The sequence below is a fragment of the Nanorana parkeri genome, unplaced genomic scaffold, assembly GCF_000935625.1.
Source record: "Nanorana parkeri isolate BGI_ZX_2015 unplaced genomic scaffold, ASM93562v1 scaffold2849, whole genome shotgun sequence".
Taxonomy (NCBI): domain Eukaryota; kingdom Metazoa; phylum Chordata; class Amphibia; order Anura; family Dicroglossidae; genus Nanorana; species Nanorana parkeri.
In genome coordinates this window covers 28,102-35,905 of record NW_017309117.1, presented here as the reverse complement: position 1 = coordinate 35,905, position 7,804 = coordinate 28,102, and positions in this window count along the sequence as shown.

Sequence of the window (7,804 nt, the reverse complement as noted above, 5' to 3'; positions counted from 1 at the left end):
GATCCAACACTCGCCATCGTGCTCGCAGGAAGCGTTACACTAGCTTCGGCCCCAGGATATTCACTATAGCCCGTACAGCTCCCGAAGTCGGCCGAGCAGCTCAGTCAAGCCGAAGGCATATACATTGTCTGGCCGACAGCCTGCTACGGACTGCTGGGTGGAGCCAGGCGTCATCTCACGGCTGGCTCCGGCCACTTGCACAGGCAGATCAGCGTCCCTGGTTACCAGATAACCAGGGACGCTGATCTCACAGACAGCCCAACTCTCCCGGATGCTCCGGGAGTCTCCTGCTATTAGATAGCGGCTCCCGGCCACCCAGGAGAGAGTTACTTTCCCCCGGAAAGTTTTACTCTGCTCGATAGAGCAGAGTAAACCTTTCCCTGCTCTGTTGTCTTTATTTTTTCTTCTGATATCGGAGCCATTGGCTGCCATCAGAACAAATAAAAAAAATAAGCATAGGAATGCATAGCTACATTCCTATTGGCTATTTCAATTTGCAATAGCAAGCCTTGTGAAGCAAGCCGATATACGGCTGAAATCAGCCGTACAAGCCTGAAGTGAATAGCCGAACAGTGTTCGGCTCACTTCACTTGGGATCGGTTGTTCACTCGGCTGCCCTCGGCAGCTTAGTGAATAGACCCCATACTGTTCTGCATTGCTGTATAATGTATTGCTGGGATTTGTAGTACCCCTACAGCCGGTGCCATTCTGCATTAAAGTGTAAGCTCCCCTGGTACAGAGACTGATGTGACTGGTTTAGTGTTCTCTTTACAGCACTGCGGTATATGTCAGAGCTATATAAATGTATAATAATAGTGTGAGACTGTGGGGGGACATTAGAGTGTTCAGTGAAAAGGGAGGGCGCTTAGTGTTTAGTGAAAAGGGAGGGCAAATGTTTTTAGTGAAAAGGGAGGGCACTTGGTGTTTAGTGAAAAGGGAGAGCGCTTAGTGTTAGTGTAGAGGTGGTGGCTTCATAATTTTTGGCCAAAATGTTTTTTCTTATTCTCAAATATGGAATGCACGGATGACTTGGAATATACATTTCAACTTCATATATTAAGTTGTAACAGTGTTACAATAAAAGTAAGTGCACTGAAGGCCAGTGGCCGGGCGGACTCGATGTGACAGCCGGTTGAAAAGGCCTGTGGAGCGGTGTGATGGGGGGAGGGGATCGACTTTAATGTCAGAATGGTGACTGGGAACTTTTCTCCTGATGATAAAATGCTTCGGTAATTTGATACATTCTGTACATCAAGTAATCAGGAAACATGAGTTCAAAAGTATTGAATCAGACCAAGGGGTTCTTAACATTTTTACAATAACAGACCCCCAGTGAGTTGTTCAATTTGTCCACATACTCTTTCACCAGACTGTTTCAATATCATCATCAACCATTTTTTTTGGTACAAACATGACTTCATGAGATGCCAACAGCTTAGTTTTACTTTAACTAACTATAGTTAGGATCAGAACAGATGATAGAAAATCATAAGGTGAGACCTTATACAGACTGTACGTTCCCACTTATCTACTTTAACGCAGACTGACAAATGGCTGCTGGAAATCCACCCTTTTAGAGTGAGGAGGCTGGCATGTAACAAAGACCCAATTATTTACCATTGTATTCCTGCTGACCACAGTAGAAAGGTCATGCAGTGCATTATGTTTACAAACAATTTTAAACCTGCTGGATCCGCCGCAAATGCACGGTAGTGCCATACCTTAACCTGTTCACTAGCACTAACAATTGGGGTGCCACTTTGCTACCTATTACACTTATCACAGCATTTGGTATTTTACTTGTTTTACTTGTTCTCAAACCATAACACTGTACTACTGTTAACCTTTTCGCTGCCAGTGCAATTTTTTTATTTTTTTGCACATATGTTATAACAAACATTTTAGGCCTGAAAATTCCCTCCAAAATTATATATTTTGTGAAAGCAGAGACCCCGGAGAATAAAATGGTGGCAGTTGCACAATATAATATAAAAGTTGAGGTTACCCTGAGTAAGTAGATACCAAACATATCAAGCCTCAAAATTGTGTACGACAATGAAACAGTGAAAAACTTCAGTACCCCAGCAAGGCTTTTAAAGTCTTCACAGGTCATTAACTTAGAGTTGCCCATGAATAATGGCCCTAGAACAGGGGTCAGCAACCTGCGGCTCCGGAGCCGCATGTGGCTCTTTCATCCCTCTGCTGCGGCTCCCTGTCCAGGGGCGGAACTACCGCCGGGGCCTCGGGGCCTAAGGCTGTGGGGGGGCCCCAGTGAGGGGCACCCCCCCTGGGGGAATATGCGGCAGTGCAGGGTCCCGGGGCCCCGCACTGCCGACAGGCTTCTCAGTAAGGGGGCGGGTCTTATCACTCCTCCTCTCCCGCCGTCTGTACTAGGGACGCGGCCGGGAGAGGTGGTAAGGGTGTGTCACATGCCCCGCCCCCTGCAGTGCACACCGTCTGGCTGGGATGCTGGCTGTGAGGTTTTATGACATCAAGATTTATGTACACTGAAGCTATAAAGGCAAATATCATAATCCCTCCATTAAAATTCACACTGAAAATTTACGTATCCGCAATAAAACAGTTCAGGTCGAAACCTATGTTGAGACCTGTGGGGACTAATGTTTTAGCTCTAAAGATCCACTCAGATTCCTTTTTGGCCAAACTTCTTTTCCAGTTCCCTCCCCTCCAATTTTTCTCAGCTCGTTCGATACCCCAAAATTGTAAGCCTGCGGGGGTTCTTATTATGATATTTTTTAAAATGTAGAGAGTGATCTTTGAAACCACGTTTGATGTTGTATATGTGTTCTCTTACACGAATGGCTAACTTGCGGGTAGTGCGACCAATATATTGTAGGCCACAGGGGCACTGTAACCCATATATGACCCCTTCTGTGTCACATGATATAAAATCTCTAATGTTGTGGGTATCTTTTGTAACCGTTAGTTCAAAACTAGTTCTTTTTCTAGGATTTCCTTTAGTATGCATACATGCATAGCAATGTCTACATGAATAAAATCCTGTCAAATGAGGGAAAATTAACCCATTTTTCTTTTGGGGAGGATCTACGACACTTTTAACCACTCTTTCCTTCAAACTGGTGGTCTTCCTGTAAATAAATTTAGGTTTGTCTGGCAAAATGCCCGATAACTGAACATCTAGGTTAAGTACATTCCAATGTTTTTTAATAAATTTTTTTATGTCCTTATACTGGATATTATAATCCATAATAATGGCTCCATTGAACTTATTTTCTTCCTCACGGGGGGCTTTTTCTGTTCTTTCTGCTAAAATGCAGTTACGGTCCATTCTCGCCACTTTTTGGCATTCTGCATCTAAAAAATCTTCAGTGTACCCTTTCTGTAGGAATCTATTCTTAAGTACTTTAGATTGTTCTTCCAAATTCAAGTCTTTTGTGCAATTACATCGCATCCTTACAAACTGCCCTCTAGGGATATTATATATCCATGACGGATGATGGCAGCTGGAAGTGGGGAGATATCTATTTCTGTCAGTATCTTTGTCCTCCGACCTTGTGCGTCAGCGTCAGTGCGACGTGTCGCCGGGGAAAGTGACGTCCTCCGATCTTCACTGCGGGTCCCGGTGAGTATTTTCATTGCCCGTTGTACAGTACACTGTTCAGTACTGTACATCTGCAACGCTATACAGTACTGTACTAATGCAGTACAGTACTGTATAGAGTTCCTCACTTAACGACCAATCCGTTTAACGAACTGGTCGTAGGAACGGAACTTGGTCGTTAAGTGAGGAATACCTGTATATATATATATATATATACCTGCCGTGGCCATCCTAGCCCAGGATACATGGCGAGGGCAGGCCTGCGTGGGTGTGGCACCTTTGGGGGATGGAAGGGGGGCAGTAGCATTGGTTGTGCGGCTGAAAGCTGAGGGAGTGTAAACCGACTCCAGCAGCCAGGAGTCTGTTTATAGCTCCATGCTGCCACGGGCGTAGTACTTACATGCATGGAAGCAGAAAGGATAATCCACTTGTTGCAAGTATATTTTACAGTTGCGCTTCAAGTGCTATTTAAGGTCATGGCCAGCAGTACTGAACAATGCACACACTATAAGGCATTTTCTATAAAGATATTTTCAGCCATGTGGCTGTATTTTTTTTTTTTAATATATATACTTCCTCCATTGATGGCTTGACTCACACAAAAGCGCTTCCTCTGCATCTACAAGTGCACGTTGGTGACATCAGTTTCTAGGCTTTTTTGTCTTCAATGTTTCGTGCTTTTACATACACATGTGAGTTTACTTCGTTGTTTTTGTGATTTTACATACACAAATTGACATTTATTCATGTGAAACCACTTGACAGATAAATGAATTGCACATAAAAGCATGATATGATTAATCATGTGTTTTTCACTTATTATTTTCTTTAGCACACTGAGCATTAACACAGATATGTGCTGTTATATAACTGAGACCAGGCTGTGTACCTGCCCCAGTTGTGTTCTGGTCACAACTGTCTATATTTATGTACATTATTATTATAATGGTTTCATATATTGCCCAGATAAATAATCTCTTTATAATTAAAATAAACATTGTGCAGTGATAAAGAAATAACCATTTCTACTGAACGGAAGGGGTCCTGGGGCCGAAGCTAGCCGAAGGATCGGCCGAAGCTACGGCTAGATCCTTCGGCTGCTTCGTGAATACACCCCTATGTTCAGTTCACTTTGGACACTCAAATCATGTGCTAGGGAAATAAAAAACAGGATATTTTCCTGTACTGTATATTTTTGGGTGATTGCCATAAACACAGCTTCACCTTTGTAACTGAGATAAGTGAAAATTCACATTGAAAAGTGAACAGTCTCCACTCCTTTAGTAAATTCAATGCCTTTTTTAACTCTAATTGAGCAAATGAAAACAATGAAAACTTCCACAAAGTTTTCAAGGCATTTCTATTCTAATTCCTGATCACATTCTAAAATCCTGGGCATCCCCATACAGCTCCCTATCTCTGGTCTCAGGAGAGAAATATACTAGGGTGCATGTAGGCTACATCACACTTTAGTTCCCTTGACCCAATTCCCTTTCTCCACCTCCCAACCAAAATCACACAGATCTGTAAAGCTGCAAATTTTGGCCAGATCGAAAGAGCCGGACAGAAAATCTTTGAACGCAGCCAATGAACTGCTGGCTCTATTCGGGCTTTCTGACAGCAACTGGTGGCCACTGTCAGAATACAGTAAAGACAGCGGGAGATTCCTCGATCAACGCTCGTAAGTGCTGATGGAGAATTCTGCTATATTTTCTTTGTTCTGCTGGCATGTTGAGCAAAGAAAATATTACAGTGTATGGCCAGCTTATGTCACTGGGGCTTTATCCACCGCACACAACCCTGGTGAGACCGCAAAGCCCTGACCAGACTCTGAGATGCCACATAGCCCTGGTAAGCAACACAGAGTATGAAGCTTCATATTATTCTGCATTGCTGTACAATGTTTTGCTGGGATTTGTAATCATCTATAGGTGGTGGTATTCTGCATTGCTATATAATGTATTGCTGCGATTTGTAGTCCTCTATAGCTGGTGTTATTTTGCTTTGTTGTATAATGTATAGCCTGGATTTGTAGTCCTCAAGCATCCTGCTCCTTTGTTTACTTGCAACTGTGGGGTGGAGAATGTCCTACCAGAGCTGATTGGGTGAGTGGTACTTCCTTATTACGAGGAGCTCAGCTTCAGAGCAGCTTAGGTCCAACTTGAGCTCATCCCTAATTGTATGGAGTGAGAGGGAACCATAAATATTTTTCAGCACAGAAAAAGTGCAAAATCAAATTGGCACTTTATTTAATATCTACTCGGACACACAACCCCACTTATTGCTCCCTTACACATTTGCTGCATAGAGCTTTGCCAGCAGAATGGGTTTTGGGTCAGAACGATAGAATTCTCAACAAATAACATTTTCAAAGTCTCATGACCAACCTAAGGTGGAAAAGGGGCTCCAGACTTTCAGGAATGTTTTTTTTCCAATGTTAATTACTAAGCTTTTCCCTCTTTGGATTTTTCTTTCAATCTATTTAAATATACAGCTTTGAATAAAACAATACCTGGTAATCCTGCCATCAAAGTCCTTGTTCAAGCATTTCCTGTTATGGGGTGACAATGCTGTGTCCCTGTCTCCCAATTAGTGCTCTCCTGCATTGTCACCCTGTCACATACACAGCAGGAACATCTGGTCAGGGGAGGCAGGGGAGCAGGGGCTGACTGGCAACTTTTAGCCCAGGGGGCAAGTACAACCCTGAGCAGGGTTATTACACAGCGCAATGCAGAATAATATGACGCTATATACTCTGTTGCTCTGGGTTCTCCGCCTGATGTCCAAAGGGTCTCAGGTGGGCTGTGCGGGCTCTCACCAGGGGTCCAGAGAGTTTTACGGGTGCGTGTGTGCAGCAGAGGTGGTTCCCTAATTAGGCTCTCAGGTGGCCAATGCGGACCGCCAGGTGGTCAGCGCGGGCTGTCTGCTCCAAAAAAAATGGCTCCAGTGATGGACTAGTTTGTATTGAGATTGTAGTCCATCACAGGAGCAAGCTTGGAGCGGTGGAAATAAGAAAAAAAAAGTGTGGTGTGCAATATAGTGAAATGGAAAGTGTAAAATTATACAGCAATCAATGCAGAATGGCACCGGCTAAAGAGGACTACAAATCCCAGCAATAATGCATTATACAGCACAATGTGGAATTCCACCAGCTATAATGTACTATTGCTGGGATTTTTAGTCCTCTATAGCTGGTGGTATTCTACATTTTGTTGTATTGGGTACTACAAATCCCAGCAATAATGCATTATACAGCACAATGCAGAATACCACAAGCTATAGAGGACTACAAGTCCCAGCAATAGTACGTTATAGCTAATGGAATTGTGCTGTATGATGTGTTATTGCTGGGGTTTGTAGTCCCCTATACAGCGCAATGCAGAATACCACCAGCTATATAGGAGTACAACAAATCCCAGCAATACATCATTCATGCAGTGTATAATGTATTACTGGGATTTGTAGTCCTCTATAGCTGATGGTATAATATACAGTACAGCGCAATATACCGTCAGCTACAGAGGACTACAAATCCCACTATCCTAGCAATACATTATAGAGCACCATGTGGGGGGGAGTGCAGGCTTACCTGAGCAGTCTTCCAGCAACTTGCTTCTGAGATCGGGCCTGTCTGTCGGCGGCTGTCATCCCCTCACGCCTGCTCCTCCTTACTTCTTCTTCCCGCGTCCCTGTGCCGATTGTGACAGTTAATAGATTGGACAGTTAATAGAATCCTCAGCTAGAAATAATGTGCTGTCGAATATGTTTATCTTTAACAATGCGGAGCATACACATGTTCATGTGAAAGAAAAGTTACCATAACATAGGGGTCTATTCACAAAGCTGCCGAGGGCAACCGAGTGAATGACCGATCTGAAGTGAAGTGAGCCGAACACTGCTCAGCATGTTCGGCCGACCCGAAGTGCAGAAGGAGTTTGACTCAGCCTATCCAACATCTGGATCGGCTGAGCCGAACCTCCGGCAGGCTTCTCACTGCTGTTCGGGCTATTCTTAAAGATGCCGAACAGCAGTGAGTGAATAGCCGAATGCCGCCGAGCGGCATTCGGCTCGGCTGTTCTGCTCGGTCCCTCAGAGGTACCGAGCAGAACAGAAAAAGAGTGAAAAAAGTTAAAAAAGTAAATAGAAAACGATTGTGCGGAGCTAGCAGTGACAGCTAGCTCCGCCCAATAGTTTCCTATTGTCCGGCGGCTCTGCTGCTGT